The sequence below is a fragment of the Eumetopias jubatus genome, unplaced genomic scaffold, assembly GCF_037043125.1.
Source record: "Eumetopias jubatus isolate StellerSeaLion01/CBP00866 unplaced genomic scaffold, mEumJub1_p1.0 scaffold_3, whole genome shotgun sequence".
Classification (NCBI taxonomy): Eukaryota; Metazoa; Chordata; class Mammalia; order Carnivora; family Otariidae; genus Eumetopias; species Eumetopias jubatus.
Genome location: NW_028274809.1, coordinates 86,610,787 through 86,638,453, shown reverse-complemented (window position 1 = coordinate 86,638,453; position 27,667 = coordinate 86,610,787).

The window sequence follows — 27,667 nt, the reverse complement described above, 5'->3', positions numbered from 1 at the left end:
AAAGAAGCTATTTCCCTGGAAAAATAAAGGACAGGAGAATGAAGGATTTGGGTTCAGTAGAGCTTAAGTATTACCCAACGGACAGAGGAACAGCCCAACTCTATGCTGATACAAGAGGGTTGCAACAATTAGAAATGTAACATAAAGCAAGATCCTGGTCATAGTCAATGAAAAGTCCTGTTCTTAGTCCTGCTGTGTTAACATCTAAGTAAGATCAAAAACCTGGCTGAGTTGATCCTAAAAAGATAAATAGTAGCCCAGAGATTTTTTTTAACCCACCCTAGGCCCCAAGACAGTTCACCTTGTCACGAAGATAATTTTGAGTTAAAAAGCAATCAAACCCCAGCAGATTCAGGAAAAACTCTTTACCTCCACAACTGCCAAAAAGAATTTAGATCGAGGACCTGCTCCAAGATGAGAGCTATCACCATAGGTAAATTCACTAGGACATGAACTAGGTACAGTAGATAAAGAGGAACCTAGCAAGGCCTGTTTGATCAAAGTTCTCTATGTCCCAGTTTTTCTGAGTGGCCCAGCAAACATTTGTTTACCAAACATTAATTCTTTTTCTTCTTCCTCTGAATTGCATTTCTTCCCTTTGAAGTCCTAGAGCCCTACCCCCTTGTCCTTAGTTCAGAATGACCTATATACTTTCAAGTGGCCTGTCTTTGGAATTTCCACTTTTGTGTGGCTTCCTCATATATGTATGAAATTAAATTTGATTTTCTTCTATTAATCTGCCTCATGCCAACTTGATTCTTATTCCAGTTAAAAGGACCTTGGAAAGTCAGGAAATCCTTGCTCCTTGACACCTACCCAAGGGTTTTAGATTCTGTGGAAGAGCTAAATTTACATGAGGAAGTGAAATGACACCAGCAGAAAGGGTCAGTGTGCTGTTAAGAGCTGATAACTTGACAGACTCAGCATTCATTGCATTTACTGCCTCCATGAAGATTATAAAATCTAAGGGCTTTTAAAACAGAGAAGGAGATTATAAGACTTCAGTGGCTATCTTGAGTTCCTTGTGTGAAAGTGTGCAGAAAGAACATACTTTTAGTTTGCAATGTGTTTTGTTTTATTTTTGTTTGTTTGTTGTTTGTTTTAGAAAGAATCCAAAGGAATCGTGAATTTTCTGGCCTTTCCAACAAGATAGAGTGTTGGATAGAGAAAAGATTTGCACCTGAAGTAGAATAATAATGGAAGTGTCATTTTCATTGTCTTTAAATTATCAAGGGAGGGACGCCTGAGTGGCTCAGTCGGTTAAGCTTCTGCCTTCGGCTCAGGTCATGATCCGGGAGTCCCAACATTGAGCCCCGCATCAGGCTCCCTGCTCATCAGGCAGTGTGCTTCTCCCTCTGACCCTCCCCCTTCTTGTGCTCTCTCTCTTTCTCTCTCTCTCAAATAAATAAAATTATCAAGGGAATGAACTCACTACCTGGAAAAAGGAACTGAAGGAAAGAGAGAGGGAGAGACAGAAAGTGACAGAGACCCTTGTGGTCGTTTTCCCTCCCCTCTAAATACACATCACTATTTACCTTCATCACTGTATCACTCTGTGTCACTCTTTCGTTTACTGTGATTTTTTTTCTTTTAAAATGTTATTTTTTGGGATGAAGGGAACAATAAAAAAGAGAAAGTAGAAAATAATGCCTTGAAAATAAGTATTAGTAGCTTTAGTAGTGAAATGACTACCTTTTTCCTTCATCTTTCCCTACCTCCCTTAGCAACGTAAACCTGTGAAATCAATCCACAGCTGCACTTTTGTCTTTCCCCCGCCCCCCAGGTGTGAAGGAATCAGTGTCTGGCATAAGCACATAATTCAGAAATAAGATTTCTGAATGAGATCATTGCTTCTATGAAAAGGTTAATGAAACTAGGGCCTGCTGTGAAGAGCACATTACTTTATGCACAATAGATGTAGGGAGGTTTCATAATAAATTATAATTAGCCTTTTCATAATGCATTTCACAAATACCATTGATTTTGATAACCAGCTTCTTTGAGATACTCAATATGTTTCACACCTCAAATATCTAAAACATAAACAGAATAAATCTGAACTGACCATTAGATCTAAGCTCTGCAAGAAACTCCAAATGTAGAATTAGTAGGAGCAAAATCAGACTGGGGACTCCTGAAATTTTTGTGAGTTTATAAACATTTTATAAACTGATTAATTTGCTTGCCCTTCTTGCCAGCCACCATGAGTTTTCCCTCTCCTCAGCAGTCACAAAGATGCAAATATAGTAGCCTCATTTTGGATGCAAAAAGATGAATCTAGGTCATTAAATAATTTATGCTCTTGGGGCAGATTTACACCCTTCTGAACTCTGTGGGAAGAAGCTCAAATCCTTGCTTAGGTTTTTTACTTCAGAGTGTGACCCTAGAGCCTGTGTCTTAAACTGCCTGAGTCTATTTTATCATCTGTAAAAGCAGAAGCAACAAAATCTATTATGCTATTCTTATGAATGTTGCTGCACATAACAAGGGTGCATGCAATACAGCTCGAATAGGTTAAAATTTTATAAAAACACAAGATAATGGGATTAATCTTGGCATTCCAAATCACTTATTTCTCTACACTGAGGCCACTTGAGTCTATTCCTGAAATATTATGAGAGCATTCTAAGGATATGAATTACTCCTGCCAGGCTAGAAAAAGACCTTAATGGGATGCCTGGGTGGCTCAATTGGTTAAGCGTCTGCCTTTGGCTCAGGTCATGATCCCAGGGTCTTGGGATCGAGTCCCACATCAGGCTCCCTGCTCAGCAGGGAGTCTGCTTCTCCCACTGACTGCTGCTCCCCTGCTTGTGCTCATTCTCTCTCTCTGACAAATAAATAAATAAAATCTTAAAAAAAAAAGAAAAAGACCTTAATTATAGCAGTAAGAACAAAATCTTTATTCATTCAATAAATATTTGTTGAACACCTTACTATTAGGTACCAGGCATTGTATTAGTTGCTGAGTATGATGGTGAATGAAATAGACATAATCATTACCTTGATGGAGGTTACATCTCATGGTGAAGCAAACACTTTTATAAGAATTTCACTTAAATGATCCCCCCATGAGAAATAAGTTTTCCTATGAAGAGCAATTATATTTTTAATTTAGGCCTATGAACAATTCATAGAACCATAAGAAATTTAGAGTCATTCAATTTTCTTCTTTGGATTAGATCTTTGATGACAGTGTGTAGAGGAATAAAAGAATAGAAATCACAATACTACACACACACACACACACACACACACACTATTTATTTTTTTTTGCATTATTTGAATCTATATTTGGACAAAATTTTTCAGCTAACTTATTTCTACAGTCTGCCAAGACAAATATAAGGGGGCAAAAAGACATCGAGGCTGATTTATAGCTCAACAAAATCATCCCACTAGTAGAGATTCATCAAGATCAACTGAGTAATGGTCCCACCAAGTTAGTGAAGGCAAAATAGTGCTGACACAGCACATAGCACATCTTAAACTCGAGAATGATAGCTTTGAATTGGTGGAATTGATACCACTTTTACTCAGTAAAACCTCAATTCACTAGACATTAAAGGAAAGAAGGCTATGTCCATACCAGTTCTTCTGATTAACAAAAGGATAAGCAGAAAACTTTTTCTAGCAGAAATATTTCCACTTTCCTTCCTTAGTAAGTGTATAAATGATTTAATCTCTCATGACTCAGGTTCTTGCTTTGCTTCAAGTTCCTCAATTTATCTCCAAAGAGCCACTGAAGAAGCCACTTTACATTAAAGACAAAAATAACATTTAGAGGTATTTTATACTTTGTGAAAAACGTGGTTGATAATTTGGAAATAAAAGTTAGATGTGAGAGGTAACATAATGTAGTGGTTAATCAAGTACTATGAGGGCTTTGAGTTCAGTCTAACTCCCTAAATTCTTAAGTGTGTAATATTGGGTGATATGATACATCAGTTTCCTTATTGATAAAATTAGGAGGATCATATTATTTGCTTCATGAGGTTGGCATAAGGATCAAGTAAAGGAACATTTAGAAAGGACATTGTCTTAGGACATGGCTGCATCAATTTAGCCTATGTAAGTGTTTATTAAATGGGTAATACACAGAGACAAACAATTTTCTTAGGTGACTCATAAATGGGTTCTGAAGCTGAATGAAAACAAAACCAAATAGGCTTTAAAACATATTTTGAATAAGAACGGTGTCATTAGAACAAGTAAATGACCCCTCCAAAGGTGGCCACTTAGAGGAAAACATTAATTTGAATGTGTAAGTAGAAGCATGCTTCTTAAAAGCTATTTTATTTCTCTTGAATTCCACCCTATATGATGGCCTAGATCTGTCTGCTAATCATATCAAAGATTTCTTGTTGTTGTTCAACTTCTTCTGGAAGAGGAAGGGAGCTTTGAAATCCGCTGATGAAAATGAGATCCACTACATTAGACACAATAAAGGGTTCTTCTTTTTTCAAATTAACAAAATGTCATTAGCTTTGCACCTAAAGTCAAAAATGAAAAAGATAAAATACAGTTATTAGGAATCAGAGCTAGAACTCATGAAAAATATATGGAAATATAGGAAGACCAGAATTACTTAGCCCTTGCGGGGCGGGTGGTTAATATTCCGCAGAGGGCTTTCTTGTTAAAAACAACACTGTATGTCACAATTCATATGACTTAGAAAATATTGGAACTTTTAGTGTCAACTTGAAGAATCAGAATTTTGGAAGCTTCATTCTAAGATTCAATTGTGAGGAATTGGCAAATTTAGAAATAGTTTGTATTTTAATTTCTTAGGGGATGTTTTCCTGCTGCCAGGGAGCCACAGGGAAAATGACAATTTATTGAAATAATTGTCAGGGGAGAACAGGGGAGGGGTGTTAGAGACTTTTTGTTTGTTATAAAACAATAAATAATCAACTTTCTTTTATTTTGCTTTTATTTTTATTTGACATATTAGTCTGTGGTTTTATCACTGGCAGATCCAGACTTAATTGGAGACTTAAAATCTAGAAATGATATGTACACTTTATCATGTAAAGATATCAACACATGAAGACTATTCTAAAGGAAGTAACAATACTGAGCTCAGGGGGCTGGAAACTGTTAGTGGATTTAATGATTGTCAATTTGCCCAGCCTGCCCAACAAATAAAGTCTGACTGTGAGGCATAGCTAATAATGCTGACATCATATCCGATCATTTTGTCTCCCCTCATTCCCTCTGCCCAAACCACTCTGATCTCATTGCTTTCTTGAAATCACCAAAAATCCAAAAATATATATACACACATATATAGGAATTAGGTCACACAGCTGTGGAGATGCAAATCAAAAATCTTCAGGGTGGATTAGCAGGCTGGAGACCCAGGGAACAGATGCAGTTTAAGTTCAAAGGAGATCTGTTGGCAGAATTCCTTCTTTCTGGGGAGGCCAGTCTTTGTTCTATTAAGGCTTTCAACTGATTGGCTGAGGTCCACCCACATCATGGGGAATAATAGGCTTTACTCAAAGTCCACTGATTTAAATGTAACTCTTATCCAAAAGCGTCTTCACAGATATATCTAGAATAACATTTGATCAACTGTCTGGGCACTGTTACCTAACCAATTTGACACAACAATTAATGATCACATCTGTTATATCCCACTCATGACCATTGCACCTGTAACCATGATATTCCCTCTCCAGCCATCTGTGCAACACACTCCCTCCTCTTCTGGTCTTCTCTATCCTCTGCTCCATGGTACTTACCACTACTTCACCGATAATATACCCACTTGTTTGTTTTTTTGTATGTTGGTTTTTGTGGAGGGCCCATTTTTCCTATTAAAATGAAATCAGAGATGTTTGTTTTGTTCACTGTTGCTAACTTCTCACATATAGGCACTCAAGCATTCACTAAAAAATAATAATGAATGAACATATGTACCACATTGTCTTCAATTAACTCATTTATTAAAGGAAAATACCAAACTGCTTCATTAAATAGAATGGTTGTATTTCATACAAATTTTGAGGAATAAATCAGACAACTCTCTTCAATAGACTATATTGTCAATCTGTGCCACTAGGTCCATAGTTTAAGCTATGCAAAGAGTGTCTCCCAAGGAGAAAACCTTGTTAGAAACTCTGTACTCCCCCAACAATTCTCTGCTTTATCTCAAATACATCTATCAGTTAGAATTAGAATAATTGATTGCCAGGGTCACAACTTGAGCTGGCTTCAGCAAAAGTAGGATCGTGCTGGCTATTATTAGTGGCGAAGAACAAAAGTTGTAGTTGATTTAAAAATTAATCAACTAGATCCAGGAGCTCAAAAAATGTGATTAAGAATAAGCATTACACTCTGCAAATCTCAGCTCATTTTTTCATTCTGTCCTAAGTCAGGTACTGCTTTGTGGTGGCCTTCATGCACACAGCTCATCTGGCAGAAGAGAAGAAACATAAAACACCTCTTTTTTTTTTAGTCCCTCCAGAAAACACTTCAGGATTTGCTCTGATTGAGGTAATATAAATTCTATGTCCATCTCTGAAACAATTTCTGTTTATGTAAGAGGCAGTGCTCAGCTGAGCCAGGCCTGCTTCACATTCTCTACTGGTGTTGGGCATCAAGCAAGCTCTGCTGAAGTGGCATCATCTCAGAATGGAACAAGTGAATTTTTTAAAATAAGCTTCCTATTTTAAAACAGTCTTAGATTTTTAAAAAAATTGCAAAGGTAGTGAAGAGAGTTCCCATATACCCTATACCCAGTGTCCCCTGTTACTAACATCTTATATTAATCTGGTACCTTTGTTACAATTAATGTGCCAATATTGATACATTATTATTATTATTTCTGAGAGTGAGAGAAAGAGAGAGCAGGGGGACAGGCAGAGGGGAAGGGAGTGAGAAACCCAAGCAGACTCCAAGCTGTGCATGGAACCGGACATGGGGTTCAATCTCACAACGCAGAGATAATGACCTGAGCTGAAATCAAGAGTCAGACACTTAACCCACTGAGCTACCCAGGCGCCCCTTGATACATTATAAAGTCCACATTTATTCAGATTCCTTCAGTTTTATCAAATGTTCTTAGTCCATTCCAGGATCCCATCCAAGACAGTGCATTACATTTAGTTGTCACGTCTCCTTAGGCTACTCTTGACTGAGACATTTCCTCAGGTCTTTTTTTGATCACCTTGATAGAGCACTGATAAACTATTTTCTAAAATATTTCTCACCTGGGATTTATTTGATATTCTCTCATGATTAGAATGGGGATATAGGTTCCTGGAAGGCAGACCACAGAGGTAAATTGCCATTTCAATACATCATATCAAGGGATATAATATCAACCTAACATATCACTATTGCTGTTACCCTGATCACCTGGCTGAGGTGGTGTTTGAGATATTGCGCTCTAAGGAAGTCACTATGCTCAGCTCAGGTGTAGGGAGTTATGATGCTCCACCTTTTTGAAGACAGCGTATCTCTATAAATTATTTCGTATTCTTCTGCATAGGATATTTGCCTATCCTCCCCCATTTGTTTATTTATTCAATCATTTATTCATATCAGTATAAACCCATAGATATTTATTTTATGCTTACATTATAGTCTAATAATACATTATTTATTTTGTTGTTCAAATAGTTCCAGCTGTCGCCACTGAGAGCTCTTTCCATTGGCTCCGGTGTCCTTTTGACATAATTCCAACACTGTGGGATTTTCTTCAGTATTTTCTTGTTTTATGATGTTACACAATGCTGTAAAAGTGGATTTTTAATGACAGTCTGGAACTATGATCAGAAAAATGGTGAATGCATATATGCCCCAAAAAGTCCACCTGAGTTTGTTGTGTATCAAACCCTTTATATAATATTAGACCAAGAAAATTTCTATGAAATGAGCTCAGATTCTGTTCTATGATGTATGATCCCAGTCTAGTGTTGGGTTTCTCCACCCAGTCATGCTCTGATTCCTACCAATGATTCAGAACAATGACAGTTTATCTTACCTGCAGTCCCTCAATCTGAAGTCGCTTTCTTTCAGGAGCATATATTTACAGTTTTTTAGCCAAAGACTATTGTCTCTTAGAAAACTTCTATCATCTACAAACAAAATATTTTCCAGTTTAGTGCTATTTGAATGCATTTTTATGTGTTAAAATAGTAATTATTGCTTGTTATAATTTCCTACTGGTTTCAGAAAGGTCTTAACATTATTTATTACTTTGGAGCCAGTTGAAAGAGAGGTGCAATATGTTGGTACAAGCAAGATGACGGAGGAGTAGGAGACCTGGATTTTGTCTGGTCTCAGGAATTCAGCTGAATAGGGATCAAACCATTCTGAACACCTACGAACTTAACAGGAGATCGAAGAGGAGAGTAGCAACAACTCTCTGAACAGAAAAGCGACCACTTTCTGGAAGGTAGGACGTGCGGAGAAGTGAATCTGAGGCGATATTCGGGAGGATAGATGGCAGGGGAGGGGGCCTCTGTCGGCCGCTTCTGGCAAGTGATGGAGCCGCGGAGCACAAAATCGGACCTTTTAGAAGTTGGCTCCACTGAGGGACATCGCTCCAGTGGCTAAGCGGGAGGTGGAACCCTCACGGGACAGTGTGGTCTCAGGACCCTCCGGGTCACAGAAAGACTGGGGGTGCCTGAATACAGCAGAGCTCCCAGGTATTGGAGCGGGGAAGCTAGCTGCAGAACAGAGACAAGGCGTGGGCTCTCAGCTCAGGGTTGCCATAAACTGTGATCCACGGCCCAGTCGGGCTACTGCTCCTCCAGCAGGGACCCAACAAGCGGCAGATCTGCGGAGACTCCCCTTCCTCCCCCGGGAGGAGCGGCGCGGGAGCGCACCGCATGGATCTGCTGGGTTTGGAGACTCCACATGGGGTCGGGTGCCAGAGATAGAAACGATCGGTCACAGGCCAGGTGAGCACGGAGTGCGGCCGGAGACCAGGGACACGGGAGTGACTGACTGCTTTTCTCTGGGGGCGCACTGAGGAGCAGAGCCCCGAGTTCTTGCCTCCTCTGGGAAGGAGATTGGGAGGCCGCCATTTTCACTGTCGTCCTCCAAAGCCATACGGAAACCTTGCAGGGAACAAAAGCTCCTGAGAGCAAACCCGAGCAGCTTCCTTAGCCCGGACCGACAAGGGCGGGCAATTCCGCCTCCGGCAAAGACATTTGGGAACCACGGCAACAGGCCCCTCCCCCAGAAGATCAGCACAAACAGCCAGCAAGCCAAGACCAAGTTTAGCGATCAAGGAGAACGGGAGAACTCCAGCGCTAGGGGAATACTGCACATAGAATTCATGGCTATTTTTTACCATGATTCATTAGTTTTTCAAAGTTAATTATTTAACTGTTTTTTTTAATTTCTCTTTTTCCCTTTTTCAACCAACATCTTATCAATCCCTTTTTTTAAAAAAACATTTTTTATTTTTCATTTTTAGAGTCATATTTTATCCCTTCATAGTAGTTACCCTTATTTTTGGCATATATATATATATATATATATATATAAGTTGTTCTCTCTTTAAAATTTTGAGATACAGTTTCTTCTAACAGATCAAAATATACCCTAAATCACTAGTGTATGGCTTTGTTCTAGTCTCCTGCCTGATCACATTCTCTCCCTCCCCCCTTTTTTTTTAAATCTTCTTCTTTCTTTTTTCAAACAACTTCTTATCGTATCAATTCCTTTTATAAAATCTTTTATAATTTTCATCTTTACAGTCATCTTCCATCCCTTCATTGTATCAACCCTTATTTTGTACATATATAAGTCTTTCTTCCTTTAAAATTTTAGGAGGCACTTTTTTCTAACAGACCAAAATACACCCAAAATCTAGTGTGTGACACTGATCTATGCACTAGCCTGATCATATTTGATCATATTCGGTTTTTTTTGTATTGTCCTGTTTTTGTTTTTAATCTTTTTCTTTTTGTTTTTTTTTTCTTTCTTTTCTCCTTCTTTTTTCTTTTTTCCCTATCTTTTCCCCTGGTTTCAGGTCTTTTCTGATTTGTATAGAGTATATTTCCTGGGGATGTTGTTAACCTGTTAGCATATTGTTCTCGCATTCATCTCTTCTCCTCTGGACAAAATGACAAGACGAAAAAAATCACCTCAGCAAAAAAAACAAGAGATAGTACCGTCAGCCAGGGACCTACTCAATACGGACATTAGTACAATGTTGGACCTAGAGTTCAGAATCATGACTTTAAAGATACTAGCTGGGCTTGAAAAAAGCATGGAAGTTATTAGAGAAACACTTTCTGGAGAAGTAAAAGAACTAAAATCTAACCAAATCGAAATCAAAAAGGTTATTAATGAGGTGCAATCAAAAATGGGGGCACTAACTGCTAGGATAAATGAGGCAGAAGAGAGAATCAGCGATATAGAAGACCAAATGATGGAAAATAAAGAGGCTGAGAAAAAGAGAGAGAAACAACTACAGGATCACGAGGGCAGATTCGAGAGATAACCCATATGATAAGACAAAACAACATTAGAATAATTGGGATCCCAGAAGACGAAGAAAGAGAGAGAGGGGCAGAAGGTATATTGGAGCAAATTATAGCAGAGAACCTCCCTAATGTGAGGAAGGAAACAGGGATCAAAATCCAGGAGGCACAGAGAACCCCTCTCAAAATCAATATAAATAGGTCAACACCCTGACATCTAATAGTAAAACTTACGAGTCTCAGAGACAAAGAGAAAATCCTGAAAGCAGCTTGGGAGAAGAGATCTGTAACCTACAATGGTAGAAATATTAGATTGGCAACAGATCTATCCACAGAGACCTGGCAGGCCAGAGAGGACTGGCATGATATCTTCAGAGCACTAAACGAGAAAAATATGCAGCCAAGAATACTATATCCAGCTAGGCTGTCATTGAAAATTGAAGGAGAGATAAAAAGCTTCCAGGACAAACAAAAACTAAATGAATTTGCAAACACAAAACAAGCCCTCCAAGAAATATTGAAAGGGGTCCTCTAAGCAAAGAGAGAGACTAAAAGCAGCACAGATCAGAAAGGAACAGAGACAATATACAGTAACAGTCACCTAGAGGCAATACAATGGCACTAAATTCATACCTTTCAATAGTCACCCTGAATGTAAATGGGCTAAATGCCCCAATCAAAAGACACAGGCTATCAGATTGGATTAAAAAACAAGACCCATCGATATGCTGTCTGCAAGAGACTCATTTGAGACCCAAAGACACCCCCAGGTTGAAAGTGAGGGGGTGGAAAACCATTTACCATGCTAATGGACACCAAAAGAAAGCTGGGGTGGCAATCCTTATATCAGACAAACTAGATTTTAAAACAAAGACTGTAATAAGAGATGAGGAAGGATACTATATCCTACTTAAAGGGTCTATCCAACAAGAAGATCTAACAATTGTAAATATCTATGCCCCGAACATGGGAGCAGCCAATTATATAAGGCAATTACTAAAAAAGCAAAGAAACACATTGACAGCAATACAATAATAGTGGGGGACTTTAACACCCCCCTGACTGAAATGGACAGATCATCTAAGCAAAAGATCAACAAGGAAATAAAGATTTTAAATGACACACTGGACCAAATGGACTTCACAGACATATTCAGGACATTCCATCCCAAAGCAACGGAATACACATTCTTCTCTAGTGCCCATGGAACATTCTCGAGAACTGATCACATCCTAGGTCACAAATCAGGTCTCAACCAGTACCAAAATATTGGGATTATTCCCTGCATATTTTCAGACATCAATGCTTTGAAACTAGAACTCAATCACAAGAGGAAAGTTGGAAAGAACAAAAATACATGGAGGCTAAAGAGCATCCTACTAAAGAATGAATGGGTCAACCAGGAAATTAAAGAAGAATTAAAAAATTCAGGGAAACCAATGAAAATGAAAACACAACTGTTCAAAATCTTTGTGATACAGCAAAAGCGGTCCTGAGAGGAAAGTATATAGCAATACAAGCCTTTCTCAAGAAACAAGAAAGCTCTCAAATACACAACCTAACCCTACACCTAAAGGAGCTAGAGAAAAAACAGCAAATAAAGCCTAAACCCAGCAGGAGAGGAGAAATAATAAAGATCAGAGCAGAAATCAATGAAATAGAAACCAAAAGAACAGTAGAACAGATCAACGAAACTAGGAGCTGGTTCTTTAAAAGAATTAACAAGATTGATAAACCCCTGGCCAGACTTATCAAAAAGAAAAGAGAAATGACCCAAATCAACAAAATCATGAATGAAAGAGGAGAGATCACAACCAAACCAAAGAAATACAAACAATTATAAGAACATATTATGAGCAACTCTATGCCAGCAAATTAGATAACCTGGAAGAAATGGGTGCATTCCTAGAGATGTATCAACTAACAAAATTGAACCAGGAAGAAATAGAAAACCTGAACAGACCTATAACCACTAAGGAAATTGAAGCAGTCATCAAAAATCTCCCAACAAAAATAGTCCAGGGCCAGATGGCTTCCCAGGGGAATTCTATCAGACATTTAAAGAAGAATTAATACCTATTCTCCTGAAACTGTTCCAAAAAATAGAAATGTAAGGAAAACTTCTGAACTCATTTTATGAGGCCACCATTACCTTGATCCCAAAACCAGACAAAGACCCCATCAAAAAGGAGAACTACAGACCAATATCTTTGATGAACATGGATGCAAAAATTCTCACCAAAATACTAGCCAATAGGGTCCAACAATACATTAAAAGGATTATTCACCATGACCAAGTGGGATTTATCCCTGGGCTGCAAGGCTAGTTCAACATCTGCAAATCAATCAACGTGATACAATACATTAACAAAAGAAAGAACAAGAATCATATGATCCTCTCAATAGATGCAGAAAAAGCATTTGACAAAGTACAGCATCCTTTCTTGATCAAAACTCTTCAAAGTATAGGGATAGAGGGTACATTCCTCAGTATCATAAAAGCCATCTATGAAAAACCTACAGCGAATACCATTCTCAATGGGGAAAAGCTGAGAGCTTTTCCCCTAAGGTCAAGAACACGGCAGGGATGTCCACTATCACCACTGCTATTCAACATAGTATTAGAAGTCCTAGCCACAGCATTCAGACAACAAAAAGAAATCAACGGCATCCAAATTGGCAAAGAGGAAGTCAAACTCTCACTCTTTGCAGATGATATGATACTGTATGTGGAAAACACAAACGACTCCACCCCAAAACTGCTAGAACTCCTACAGGAATTCAGTAAAGTAGCAGGATATAAAATCAATGCACAGAAATCAGTGGAATTCCTATACGCCAACAAGACAGAAAAGAGAAAAATCAAGGAGTCGATCCCATTTACACTTGCACCCAAAACCATAAGATACCTAGGAATAAGTCTAACCAAAAAGGCAAAGGATCTGTACTCAGAAAACTATAAAATACTCATGAAAGAAATTGAAGAAGACACAAAGAAATGGGAAAACGTTCCATGCTGATGGATTGGAAGAACTAACATTGTGAAGATGTCAATGCTACCTAGAGCAATCTACACATTCAATGCAATCCCCATCAAAATACCATCCACTTTTTTCAAAGAAATGGAACAAATAATCCTAAAATTTGTATGGAACCAGAAGAGACCCTGAATAGCCAGAGGAATATTGAAAAAGAAAAGCAAAGCTGGTGGCATCACAATTCCAGACTTCCAGCTCTATTACAAAGTTGTCATCATCAAGACAGTATGGTACTGGCACAAAAACAGACACATAGATCAATGGAACAGAATCGAGAGGCTAGAAAAGGACCCTCAATTCTATGGTCAACTAATCTTTGACAAAGTAGGAAAGAATGTCCAATGGAAAAAAGACAATCTCTTCAACAAATGGTGTTGGGAAAATTGGACAGCCATCTGCAGAAGAATGAAACTGGACCATTTCCTTACACCACACACAAAAATAGACTCAAAATGGTTGAAAGACCTAAACGTGAGACAGGAGTCCATCAAAATCCTGAAGGAGAACACAGGTAGCAACCTCTTCGACCTCAGATGCAGCAACTTCTTCCTAGAAACATCGCCAAAGGCAAGGGAAGCAAGGGCAAAAATGAACTATTGGGATTTCATCAAGATAAAAAGCTTTTGCACAGCAAAAGAAACAGTCACAAAACGAAAAGACAACCGACAGAATGGGAGAAGATATTTGCAAATGACATATCAGATAAAGGGCTAGTATCCAAAATCTATAAAGAACTTATCAAACTCAACACCCAAAGAATAAATAATCCAATCAAGAAATGGGCAGAAGACTGAACAGACATTTTTCCAGAGAAGACAACCAAATGGCCAACAGACACATGAAAAAGTGCTCAACATCGCTCGGCATCAGGGAAATCCAAATCAAAACCTCCATGAGATACCACCTCACACCAGTCAGAATGGCTAAAATGAACAAGTCAGGAAACGACAGATGCTGGCGGGGATGTGGAGAAAGGGGAGCCCTCCTACACTGTTGGTGGGAATGCAAGCTGGTGCAGCCACTCTGGAAAACAGTATGGAGGTTCCTCAAACAGTTGAAAATAGAGCTACCATATGATCCAGCAATTGCACTACTGGGTATTTACCCCAAAGATACAAATGTAGGGATCCGAAGGGGTACGTGCACCCCAATGTTTATAGCCGCAATGTCCACAATAGCCAAACTGTGGAAAGAGCCAAGATGTCCATCGACAGATGAATGGATAAAGAAGAAGTGGTATATATACACAATGGAATATTATGCAGCCATCAAAAGGAATGAGATCTTGCCATTTGCAACGACGTGGATAGAACTGGAGGGTGTTATGCTGAGTGAAATAAGTCAATCAGAGAAAGACATGTATCATATGACCTCACTGATATGAGGAATTCTTAATCTCAGGAAACAAACTGAGTGTTGCTGAGTGGTGGGGGGTGGGAGGGATGGGGTGGCTGGGTGATAGACATTGGGGAGGGTATGTGCTATGTGAGCCCTGTGAATTGTGCAAGACTGTTGAATCACAGATCTGTACTTCTGAAACAAATAATGCAAGATATGTTAAGAAAAAAGAAAAAGAAGAAGATAGCAGGAGGAGAAGAATGAAGGGGAGTAAATTGGAGGGGGAGACGAACCATGAGAGACGATGGACTCTGAAAAACAAACTGAGGGTTCTAGAGGGGAGGGGGGTGGGGGGATGGGTTAGCCTGGTGATGGGTATTAAGGAGGGCACATTCTGCGTGGAGCACTGGGTGTTATGCACAAACAATGAATCATGGAACACTACATCAAGAATTAATGATGTAATTTGTGGTGATTAACATAACAATAAAAAATTAAAAAATAAATAAATATATGTTGGTATATACAAAAAAAAAGAAAGAAAAAAGGTGCATCTCTGGATTCCTTGTTGATGGGACTGCTTTCATAGAAATCTGTATTTCTGAGACAGTTGTTAAGTTCTGTGTATATAGTATTCCCACAATTGCATGAGTCTCCAAGGCCATGTTTTCCCATTATCAACAACCTGTGGGCTTCTAGCCACATTGCAAAATTCATCTCTGTGCCTTTCTTCTTTTGTGTGTGTCTCTCTCTGAGTATCTTCACATTAATTCTTGGTTGATGGCTTATAGGGCTTCATTCCTTTTTTGGGATCTGTTGACAACATCCCATGGATGACTGACCTGAAGTGCTCTTGTCATCTATAGCCAACAGGAAAGATCCTACTGTTCCTTAAGGCCAGCTTCTTCAAAGAGGTTTACCAGAGTGAGGCAATTAAAAAACAGTGATCAAAGAATAGTATGTGTGTGTGTGTGTGTGTGTGTGTGTGTGTGTGTGTGTGTGTGTAATTGATACTTTGAACAAGACAGTATCATATTATGGGATCAAAAAAAAAAAAAAATCTTTTGTTTTCACTCTAGAATTGACCCAACAGGGGCACCTGGGTGGTGCAGTCGGTTAAGTGTTGCACTCTTGGTTTTGGCTCAGTCATGATCTCAGGGCTGTAAGAACAAGCCCCAGGTAGTGCTCCAAGCTCAGTGCACAGAGTCGCCTTGGGTTTCTCTCTCCCTCTGCCCCTCCCCCCCGCTTTCTCCCTCTCTCTCAAATAAATAAATCTTTTTAAAATAAAATAAAATTGGCCCAAGAGCACTAATTTTTGGGGTAGGAAGCAGGACGGTTACACTTCCCATAGCCTTGAATAAAGATTCAGGAAAATTCTGTGATTTCTGCTATCACTGAAGGGTGTCCATGAGACACTGAATATCACAAACACAATTTCAATTAATTCTAATTAGAGAGCCCCATGTAACAAATCTTCACAATTTACTGTGGTGGATAGTCAGCTACCAGAATGAGAGTCATGATTAACAAACTCATCAAATCTTTTAGAAATATTCTCCCTGAAGTAAAAAGCAACATGAGCAAACCTAAAAGTTAGTTGACAATAATAATTTAATTCATAGAAATATGAAGAAAGTGAAAAAAATTTGAAATCCCAGTTAAATCCTTTTATCTTCCTCAACCAGTTTAAAACCCTTCAATGACTCCTTAATATCAAAAGAATTGTGGTCAGCTTGTCTTGGAGGCTATAGAAGATTGACATGATTTGGCTCTTGAATTCCTCTCTATCTTCACTTCTCACCAAAACTTTCTCTGTATTCTTTTGTCATATAGAACTGCTTGCAGTTCTCAAAACTCAACATGTTATTTCAAAGCTGTCTTTTCTATCATGCTGTTTCCGCTACTTGGAATGTATCACTTCTAATACAATATAGCCATTAAAAATCTCAACTTATGATTGCTGCATATTTAGAACCTTGGCTATCCCATTATGTTCTGTTTTTCATTTATTATGTTTTATTCATTGTTATATCCTAAGTGTCTAGTAAAGTGTATAGCACCTTCCAGACACAAAATGAATGCTTGTTGAATGTGTAATCGAATCCAATCCTTAAAAATTGAAAAAAGAGATAAACCAAGACCAGGCATATGACTATAGGAGAGAATTAAAATAAAATAACAAAGGCAGTATGGCCTGTTATATAAATGTAACAAAATGCATACTTAACTACTGATATTAATGTAACACTTGTACCTACAGTAGGTTGAGTGGTGCCCCTCAAAACTCTGTACTCGACTAAAACCTCAGAATGTGACCATATTTGGAAATGGGGTCTTTGCAAATGTGACTGAACTAAAAGGAGGTCATACTGGATTAAGTTGGGCCCAAATCCAATGTGCAGTGTCCTTGTAGTAGGATAAGAGACAGAGAAACAGAGGGAAGAAGTCCATTTGAAGATGAAGGCAGAGATTGGAATGACGCAGCTCTAAGGCATAGACTGCCACCAGAAAGTAGAAAGAGAAAATGGAGGATTCTTCCCTAGAACTTTCAGAGGAAGCATGGTCTTGCTGATAGCTTGATTTTGGACTTACAGCCTCCAGAAATGTGGGGAATAAATTTCTACTTTTTAAGGCACCCGGTTTGTGGTAATTTGTATAGCATCCCTTCTAAAACTAATATAATACCTAAGAAGTAATTGAAAGAAGTGATTATACCTGATACAGATTTTCATTATTAAAGTGAATTTGGGGGATGCCTAGGTGTCTCAGTCAGTTGAGCGTCTGCCTTCAGCTCAGGTTGTGATCCCAGGGTCCTGGGACTGAGTCCCACATCAGGCTCTTTGATCAGTGGAGAGCCTGCTTTTCCCTCTGTCTGCCACCCTCCCCCCACCGGCTTGTGCTCACTCTTTCTTTCTCTCTGACAAACAAATAAATAAAATCTTTAAAAAAATAAAGTGAATTTTCTCACAGTTTTGTTCATGTATACCTGTATAAATAACACTGCGTAATAACATCCTTTGGTGATATGTACTGCTTAGCCCTCAACCCTCATTTGAACCCTGACATGTAAATTCCTTACAAGCCAGACAGTCCAGATCTTCTTCCTAAAAGCCATAATTCCTGACTCTGATGGCTAATCCCACCCATTCCTAATGCCTAGATAGTCTTATATTTCTTATATTTCCTTATATTTTTCCCCCACAGATCCTCAATCCATCCCCTCCCAGGTGTAACCGTCTGGAAAGTCTTTAAAAATTCTGTATGTTCTGTAATTTTTCTCTGAGGTAGCATACTTTACAAACTCATTTTTCTTTCCAAAGTCTCATTCCTTTTCCTTCCTCCTGCCTCTGATGTTGCAGTTAAAACATTTTCTTACCTTTCAGCCAGTAATACCATGCTGTTCGACACTCAAAAGCTGAAATACCACCAATGGAAGAAGCAGAGACTAATGAAAGAAAAAGAAAAAAAAAAGGGAGGAATGATTGGAAGCTGGAAGTTTTGATAAAAACTTTGCTAAAAATCACAATTCCAAAGAGGACTGCTCTTTTGTTGTCAACACTGCTATGAAAAATACAAATGGCAAGAGAGGAGGTATTGGGGGTCTTGTTGCTCTTCATGTACCAAGCTCAAAGAGGGCATGTGAGGGTGAGGAGGCTCTCAGAGGAGGGCTTGCTAACTCCAGGAGCCCACTTTAACTCTGCAAATGGCTGATTAGGTATCCAGACTAACGCTCCTGCTTAGGAGCTCTAAGAAGGTAGGGCAGCATGTAAAGTTCATCAGACAAACATTAAAGAGTTAATAAGAGAGTGAAGAATTAGAAATCTTCTGAAAATCAAGAGAGGCAAAAACCACAGAGACAAGCCCAACATTTGGGGCTGCTTAGAGCTACATTTGGTACTTTGTAAGAAATTGCAGAGGTAAGTCTTTTTGTTATTAGTCCAAAGCTTGCAGCTGCCACCTTTTCTTAACCATGTACTTCCAATATATGCCTAGGCTATGGAAAACAAAAGGTGGAGTTCTCTTCTATGATCTCACAGAAAGAGGACACACACACACACACACACACACACACACACACACACACATAGGAAAGTAGGAAAAGACATATGAAAAATAAAATAAAAATTAATAGACTATATTAAAATTCACTGGCTCATTATTAACTTAAGTAATAGAAAGATTAAATTCTGTCTGATGTCCCCAATTTGAGGTAGGTACAGAAAAGTGAACTTTACTTTTGTAAAACCACTCCAGCTTCAGTGTACTGAATGAATAAAGCAATACTGTGGACGTACCCGTTTTTTTAGAGCCAACAGATCCAAGCACAGCACCAGCCTCAACTCATACCAAATAAATATCTATTGAATAGAAAGTAAAATTGCATGGTAATGTTTGTAATTATTTCATAAACCACTAAAAGATGCCCTCAAGATCTTCAAATGCATAGACCAAGTAGCCTGGGCTCTTTCTCAGAGCCACTTTTGGGACTCCAGCTGGGGCACTGTGGTGACTTACTGACACTATTTCAGAAAAGAACATGGATTCATCAGGAATCCAATTTGTTGGAGGTTAATAACATTTAGCATTTGCCTGCAGAGGTCTGTTAGCATAGGATTTAGAAAATGTGGATAACTTAGACACTGATGAAAGGGAAGCTAAAGAATGCCAAATTCAGGTGTTGCTCCTTCAATGAGCAATTTCTATTAAGAAACGACTGTAAAGAGGCTCTGAGTATAGTTATTAGGAAAAGCATGAGACCCTAGAAACACCATACTTTCCTAAACTGAGAAACTAGACATGGCATGTTATTAACATTTTCACATTTTGAAATGGGGTTTTTATTTATTTCCTGACATTCTGTTGAGACAAGGTTAGGTCTTCAGTTTTCTTCCCTGTATTATAAACAAAAGGGTACTCCGCAAATGCAAAAAGGAGTCGAAACTGATAAGATTCAGCATTTGTATCTTTAATAACATGTTAAGAATTAGCTAAACATATTGATAGCGCTGGGAAAGTTATACAGAGAATTTATACCATTCTAAATGGTTCTAAATAAAATACAAGGGGTTATATTCAAAAATAGAAAAATAATTGATTTCAGTATCAAACTTGAAATTCACAAAGCAAAGTAATATATTCTATAACTACTCGAAATACTTAATTGCAATTATACAATGATATTGGAAAAAAACATACTAATGTCCTGTATTATTGAAGAATATTAATGTTTACAAGTTAACACAGAAAGAAATACAGAGTTTGACATAGTGACTGACTTCAATTATTATTCAACACATTGACCAAGCACTACCAAAATTCTGCTAAGCAAACTTTATTGAATATCTGTCTTAAAAATGCTTAAACCAATAAGAAAGACAAAGTTTATTTGACTTGTAGTCAGATTCTAGTTCTACTTTCACTTTTTCTACAGGCTAAATAATTACAATTAACCACTGATTAATGTTGTAGTTAATGAGAAATTAAAGCATTCTTCAATTTTCTCCCTAAATCGAAAGCAACATTTAGCTAAAATATATTTCATTGTTGACAGGAAAAGCAGAATAGTGAGCAAATATTTGTTTAAGATTAAATGTTAATTTCAATCCTTTTTGTTTTAATACAAAAGTGTATTTTAAGTCCTTGAGATTTTTTCCAGGAGTATCAATATTTTAAAACTACATTGTAATTTGTTTTATTCTAAAAAGAAGGTGATTAGATTTCACTGAATCGTTCAAGACATTATTTTTTTCCAAATAAAAATCCATTATAATCAAAACAAAATCTTTGGAGAAGCTGACACAATCTTTAAAATAATATATTTACCTTCTATTTTATTTTCTTTCTTCAACAGCTGTTTTAATTGCATTGTTTAAAACCATTTTAACTGGTATAAAGTTGAGGAAGAAAATGTGAGAAAAAATTTGAGAGATTTTGAAGATCAAGTTTATCTATAAGAGCAACAATTTTAATTATCACAAGAAACTGTTGAGTTCTAGCTCAATTAATTGAAGAAAGATCATTATATTAAGAAAGTCTCTTCATTGTAACTTCTATAAACTTCGACAGAATTAACTGTTTTCCAAGCAAATTGGTTAACTAATTCCAGTGACAGGGTTAGATGAATGGAAAACTTACACGAACACCATTCTTTAGCACCGAAATCTCTTGTCACTATCAATTCCACCATATCACCTATCTTAACAGAGGACCTATTCATTATGTGGGTCAGGAGAAGAGTTAAAAACATGAAGGACTAAACTGATCATGTTTTCTTTCCAGTGTCTTTGTTTCCTTTTGTGTCTTCACTACAAAGTGAGCAAGGTTGAGGAATGGTAGTATACTTTTATTCTTCTATATTTATATTTATTTACCAATTTCAGTGGATTATCCAGTCCGATGCTGGTAAGTTTTGATGTGGGAAAGATTTACATTTGATGTCCTTGCACATTCTTAGATCACCTTTCTTTTCTTAGCTTATTATTTTATCAAGTGCCTGAGACCTTCATTCTGCTCATTGGTACCCAGAATTCCCCATTGTAATACCCAAGTAGCATTTCCTCTTAAAGTAGAACTATGCTTTTCAAAAACTGCATACTTCACAATTATTCTTACAGAAGATAGGATTTGAGTCCCAAAGATGTTCAACATCTTGCCAGAGAGATCACTCTACAGGGATACTTTTCATGATTATCAGATCCCAAACTATGTACCTTCTACTTACTCTCTTATATTCTGTACTTTGATTAGAGGAAAAGAACAGGTCAGTGAAATGCTTTAGGGAGATGATTCTATACACCTCCAGAGGGTGCCATTCCCAACAGAGAATATATGAATAGAAGCCCTGGAGTTGTGCAGTGAACAACATGAGTGACCATACATGCTGGCTCTAATGTATAACAAGAAGGAAAGAAAAAAAAGAAAGAAAGAAAGAAAGAAAGAAAGAAGAAAGAAAGAAAGAAAGAAAGAGAAAAAAGGAAAGGAAAGGAAAGGAAAGGAAAAGAAAAGAAAAGGAAAGAAAAGGAAAGGAAAGGAAAGGAAAGGAAAGGAAAGGAAAGGAAAGGAAAGGAAAGGAAAGGAAAGAAAAGAAAAGAAAGAAAAGAAAAGAAAGAAAGGAAAAGATTGCATGGATTTCAAACAACCGTAATTAATGATTTAACGCAAAAGACTAGAAAGGAGACATCAAGAATGATTCTAGAGTCCATCGTCTCTAATGGTTCGTCTCCCCCTCTGACTTACTCCCCTTCATTCTTCCCCTCCTGCTATCTTCTTCTTCTTTTTTTTCTTTTCTTAACATATATTGCATTATTTGTTTCAGAAGTACAAAAAAAAAAAAGAATGATTCTAAAACCTTAATTCTGAAAGATAGTTTTAATTTTAATAGAATAAAGGGATAGGAAAGGTCGCAACAGTGGAAAGAACAATAATATGTTCATCCTTAGATACTTTGGATTTGAAGTACACAGAGTACCTGTAGATAGAAGTCTCCAAGAGATAGTTAAAATTATGGTGCTGGATCATGAGAGAGAGAATCACTGAAGATTTGGATAATACCCACTGACAGAGAAGTAAAAATTGAAGTCATGGTATTGCCTGGAAATAGATTAGAGAAAATAGGAGACACTCAAGTATGAAACACTGGGGGAAAGATGGTTTTCTGTTCAGAGAAGTGAAAAGGCCAGACTGCAGTGTTAATAAATAAAGTGGAATCAAAAACTTGACAATGATACAGACCTCAAGGAATGGAAAATCTTTAAAGCCTAAGATACAAAACCTCTATGAAATGATACCAGGAAGAAATAGACAATAAAATCCAAAAAGATAAATTCCAAAAAAGGAGCTCATCAGTAAAAATAATAAAATTAAAATAAAATAAAATAAAATAAACCTACACTGAGATGTGCATACGATCTGCTAGGCTCACTCACTTAGCTAAGGGAATTTTCCTTCCCAGTAGTCTCAAAATATACCACCTATTTTAGCCTGTGCCTCAAACACTTTGCAGATTAGATATGTCCATTTAATAAGGGAATTCAAGGTAGTTTGAGCTTTCAGAATCTAGAAATCAAAAGATCTATTATCTCTAAGATTGTATAACTCCAGAGTTGAAAGGACCTGGATTTGACAGAAGGAGATTGGCAGAGAAAAGGAAGGAAAGAAACATAGTTTCCTTTATTTACTCTCTTGCCCTTTCCTTAGTTATAGGAAAAGCTGAAAAGCAAAGTTATCATGTTTATTGCCTGTCCCACACAATAAAATGTGAGCTTCCTGAGGTTAAAAATTTTTGCTATTTTGTATTTCCAGCATCTTGAATTGTACCTGACACCAAGCATGAATGTTGAATAAGTCTTTGTTGAAAAATTAGTATTTATTTTTTAACTTGGCCTTCCAAAAGTCAGTCCTAGAGACTTAAGGGTGGTTTATTGGATCAAATGTGATTCTTTATCTTATTCCCTGTCTATAGAATCTAATCCCTACACAAGCCAGGGCACCATCATTTTGGACGACTGTTTATGTCCAAAAGTTGTGCATGAACTCACATAATACATCTCTAGCACACCACACAGTTGGCATGCATGGAAACAAAATTGTTTGCCATCACATGTGTGGAGTATAAAGGAAAACTTTGAACAAACAAGAGCTGAAGTCTGATAAATTAGAATATCAAAAAAGAAAAAAGCTAGTATGAGATTTAAATTTTTAAAATACATTAAAATCTGGCCCTGATACTTTTGAATTTTAAGTATTTTTGTGGCTTCACTAAGAATTTTGGTATTCCATGAAGCCCAGAGTTATCTCATTATGGGCTATCCTCTTAAAATTGCATCTAAAATGTACAGATTTTCAAATATAAATTGCATATTTTCTTTTTTCCAGGGAACAAATCCATTGATTTCCTCAAATTTCAAAAAATAAAGTTTAGACTATTGACAAATGAGGATTATTTTTAAATCATGCTTTATTTTTACTCACACTCAGTCATTTTCATTTATTCAACAAGCACAAATATACTAGGAATATATACTAGGTGCATGCTATGTGCTCCGGGTAGGCCCTTGAGATAAACATAAACAGCAAATAGATGCAAACTATTCATGCCCCTTTACGTAGAGTCTATTAACTAACATCTAGAAGTGCTAAGGTTTCTAGTTTAGGACCAAATAGTCCTATGTGTTTGCATCATCCTTTCTTTTTTTTTTTTTTTTAAAGATTATTTATTTATTTATTTATTTATTTATTTATTTATTTATTTGAGAGAGAGAGAGAGAGAATGAGAGAGAGAACACGAGATGGGGGGAGGGTCAGAAGCAGATTCCCCGCTGAGCAGGGAGCCCGATGTGGGACTCGATCCCCGGACTCCCGGATCATGACCTGAGCCGAAGGCAGTCGCTTAACCAACTGAGCCACCCAGGCGCCCCTGCATCATCCTTTCTTCACTAAAATTCAACTCAAATCATATTCCAATGAATTCAAAACTTATTAACACAGAGATAAAAGCCATTCAATTACATGTTTGTGGAAATGTATTTAAAGAACATGAAAACATTCATTTCTCATTATGTGGTGTAATACCATAAATTATTGATAGTCAGCTCTCCTTTTACTTGTTAAAATATGCAGCATTTGGTTTTGATATTTTAAGTGTTTCACACATTTATAAAAATAAAATAGTCAGCACTTAAGAGTTGTTATGATCTCCAACCGAATCTTGATGCAAATGTGTAAATTTTCTTCTTGCAAATTAATAAGAAAATACATAAAAACAAACTAATTTGAAATCGCTCTTATCCCCTTTCCCTCTTCATAGTACTTCTTTATACTTCTATATAAGTGTGTTAGGAATGCTAACTCTCTTCAAATACTCAATGTGTTAGGCTTCTTATTCCTCTGTTTACAGAATATTAGTCTTGTGACATAAGACATTATTACTCTTGTGGACAGTTTTTAAATTTCATCATTGTTTCCCTGATGTATGAATAATCAGGTCAAAGTTCTGTCTAAAGTCCTTATGAGATAATGGCTGTTGGTTTCAGATTTATTTTTTCTCCTTTCCACATTTCTTAATTCCACACAACATGGTAGAGATAGAAATCAATTGTGATTCCATTACCTTTTCTCCTTTTTTTTTTTATAATTTCTCTACGAAGCTGGCCCTACACAGCCTGTGATAGTAGTAAAAAGTGAAGCTCTATTTTAATGGAGAGAAAGATCTTCATTCGGCTTTTTCCATGGAATCATGACTCATGCAACTTTTTTTTTTTTCCGTGATAAACTAAATACTGAAGTAAGTGCTGATTTAAGGTTACTTTTATGTAGTTAAAACCAACATTGTCTGCAAAAGCTTGCATTGCATTTACCATCAAATTTATATTGTTTTGTTCTCAGACCAAATCATTTAACAGGTGGACCTCCAGCTAAATGGTTTCCGTTAAATATATGTACTTCGTTATTTTAGATACTGCTCCTAATCTGCCTTTTAAACAGTGAGACTGTACTTTTCTGCACATTTATCCTCTTGCACTATGCGTGTACTTTAGCACATTGTAAATCCTTTTATTGGCTTCTTAACTAATATTTTATATATCTTAATATTATATACTTTAAATCCCAGAATATTTTTATAATCACTCTATCTCATCAGGATTCATTTAGATTTATTCCCAGATTCAAATTATTTGCCTTTTTTTTCTCTTGCTTCATCTCCTAGATTCCATCGGAATCATTTCTTTTCCTACCTGAAGAACAGTTCTTATAGTTTCCTTTTGGGTGTGTGCACAGGTAGTGAATTCTTTACTCTGTATGCGGATGCTTTTATGCTACCTTCATTTTTAAAAATGTTATCCACAGTGGAGAAATTAAGCTTGGCAATTGTACCCTTTAGCATCCTGAAGATGCTGTACCATCCTGTGGCCACTAATGTTATTTAGTAGCCACTCAGTCTCTCCCTTGAGGTTAATCTCTGGCTACTTTTAATATTTTATGTTTTATTTTCTTCATCAGTTATGGGAAAGTCTCAGCCATTACCTCATGAAAAATCTCTTGGTGGCCCATTTTTGCTCTTCCTTTTTTCTAGAATTTCAGATAAAAAGGTATTAGACTTTCTCATTGTATCCTCTCTTACCCCTTCTTTATTTCTATATTTTGCCTCTCTTTGCTTCCTTCCAGCTCAGCTGTGTCTAACTTGCTATTAAAATCATTCCTTGTCTTCTTGGTTTTAGTTATTATATTTTTCAGTTCTGTAATTTCTAGTTGATTCTTATTCTTATAGGCAGTATCACTATTTATAGTTTCCAGTTCCTTTCTCTAAATTTTAAATTCAGGTTTATTTCCCTGAACACAGTGGGCGTAATTGTATTACAGTTTATATCTAACAATTCCCACAACAGATTTTGTGTCAACCAATTTCTGTTCAATGTCGTTCTACTAATTCTGGTTTGTGCATTTTCATTCTGCTATTTGCTTTATTATCTTGATTGTTTCTTTGAACAATTATCTTCAGAAATAATTTGAGTCCTAGGATATTTCTATATTCTTTCAAAGATGAGTTTGTTTTCTTTTGCCAGGCAGAAGCATGTGCTAACCTAACAAATTCAGAGCAAGGGATGTTGCCCTAGAGTTGCTATCTTTGGCAATCACTTAATATGAACTTGCATCTTTCCAGCTCAATGACTTTCCTAAATGATAGATTTTTCTCTCATGTGTCTTGAGGATTGGCAGAATTTTTCAGTACAAAGGTGATAAGTGGTGTTCTAGTTCTCAGAGATGGTCCCTGTTCCTGGGGCTCCAGGATTCTGACCCCTGTTATCTGCTGCCCTTCAGCTGCCTGATATGATTGAAAAAAAATGCCCCTAAGAAGTGACTCATTCTCTCCCTTATTTTTAGATGAGGACCTCAGCAGTGTATTAGGATGCTTTTAGGTCCAACGTTTTAGGTGCCTTTGGCAGGAGGTGCCCAGAGTCACCTAGTTCACCATTTACTGGAAAAAAATTTCCTTCAAATGTTAATTTTTCATAGACTTTATTTATAGACATATTATATTTGGAATTTAACAATTTATAGATCTATATTGAGATCTTAAAAATAGTGATAGCCTTTGTCCTAACAATTTCACCTTGGCAGTTTATTTTAAGGAGATACAACCCTCTCCCCACCCACCAGTGATTCCCCCCCCAACACACAATAAACTATGGGAACATTTTATACAAAAGGATATTGATTATCACATTTTTTTAAATCCTAAGAAAAAATGGAAACAAATGACATATCAGATAAAAGGGAATAGATGTTCTAATTATGATTTATCCATACAATGGATTAGTATTTAGCAATTAAAACTAATATTTACTATAATCATGCTATCTAATATCAGAATATGAGATTTCATAGACTATGTGATTAACATTTTATAAATAGAAGAACCAAGACTATAAATCAAAAACACTAAAAGACCTGGGGCACCTGAGTGGCACAGTTGGTTAAGTGTCTGACTCTGGGTGTCAGCTCAGGTCATGATCTCAGGGTCATGAGATTTAGCTCCACGTTGGGCTCTGCACAGCGTAGAGTGTGCTCAAAATTCTCTCTCCCTCTCCCTTCATCCCTCTTGCTCATGTGCTCTCTCTGTCTAAAACAAATAAAATCTTAAAAAAAAAAAACTGAACAAATCGCCAGAAATCTGTATAGTTTTTCTGAATGCCAATTTATATTTTCATTTATATTTTTCCGTATTTTTCTATTTATACAATAAAACCATAACAACTTTTAAAATAAGAAAAATATTATTGTAAGTCTCTCTGAAAGAAAATATAGCAAAATATAATTAGTAATTTTATTTGGGTAATGGGAATTTCA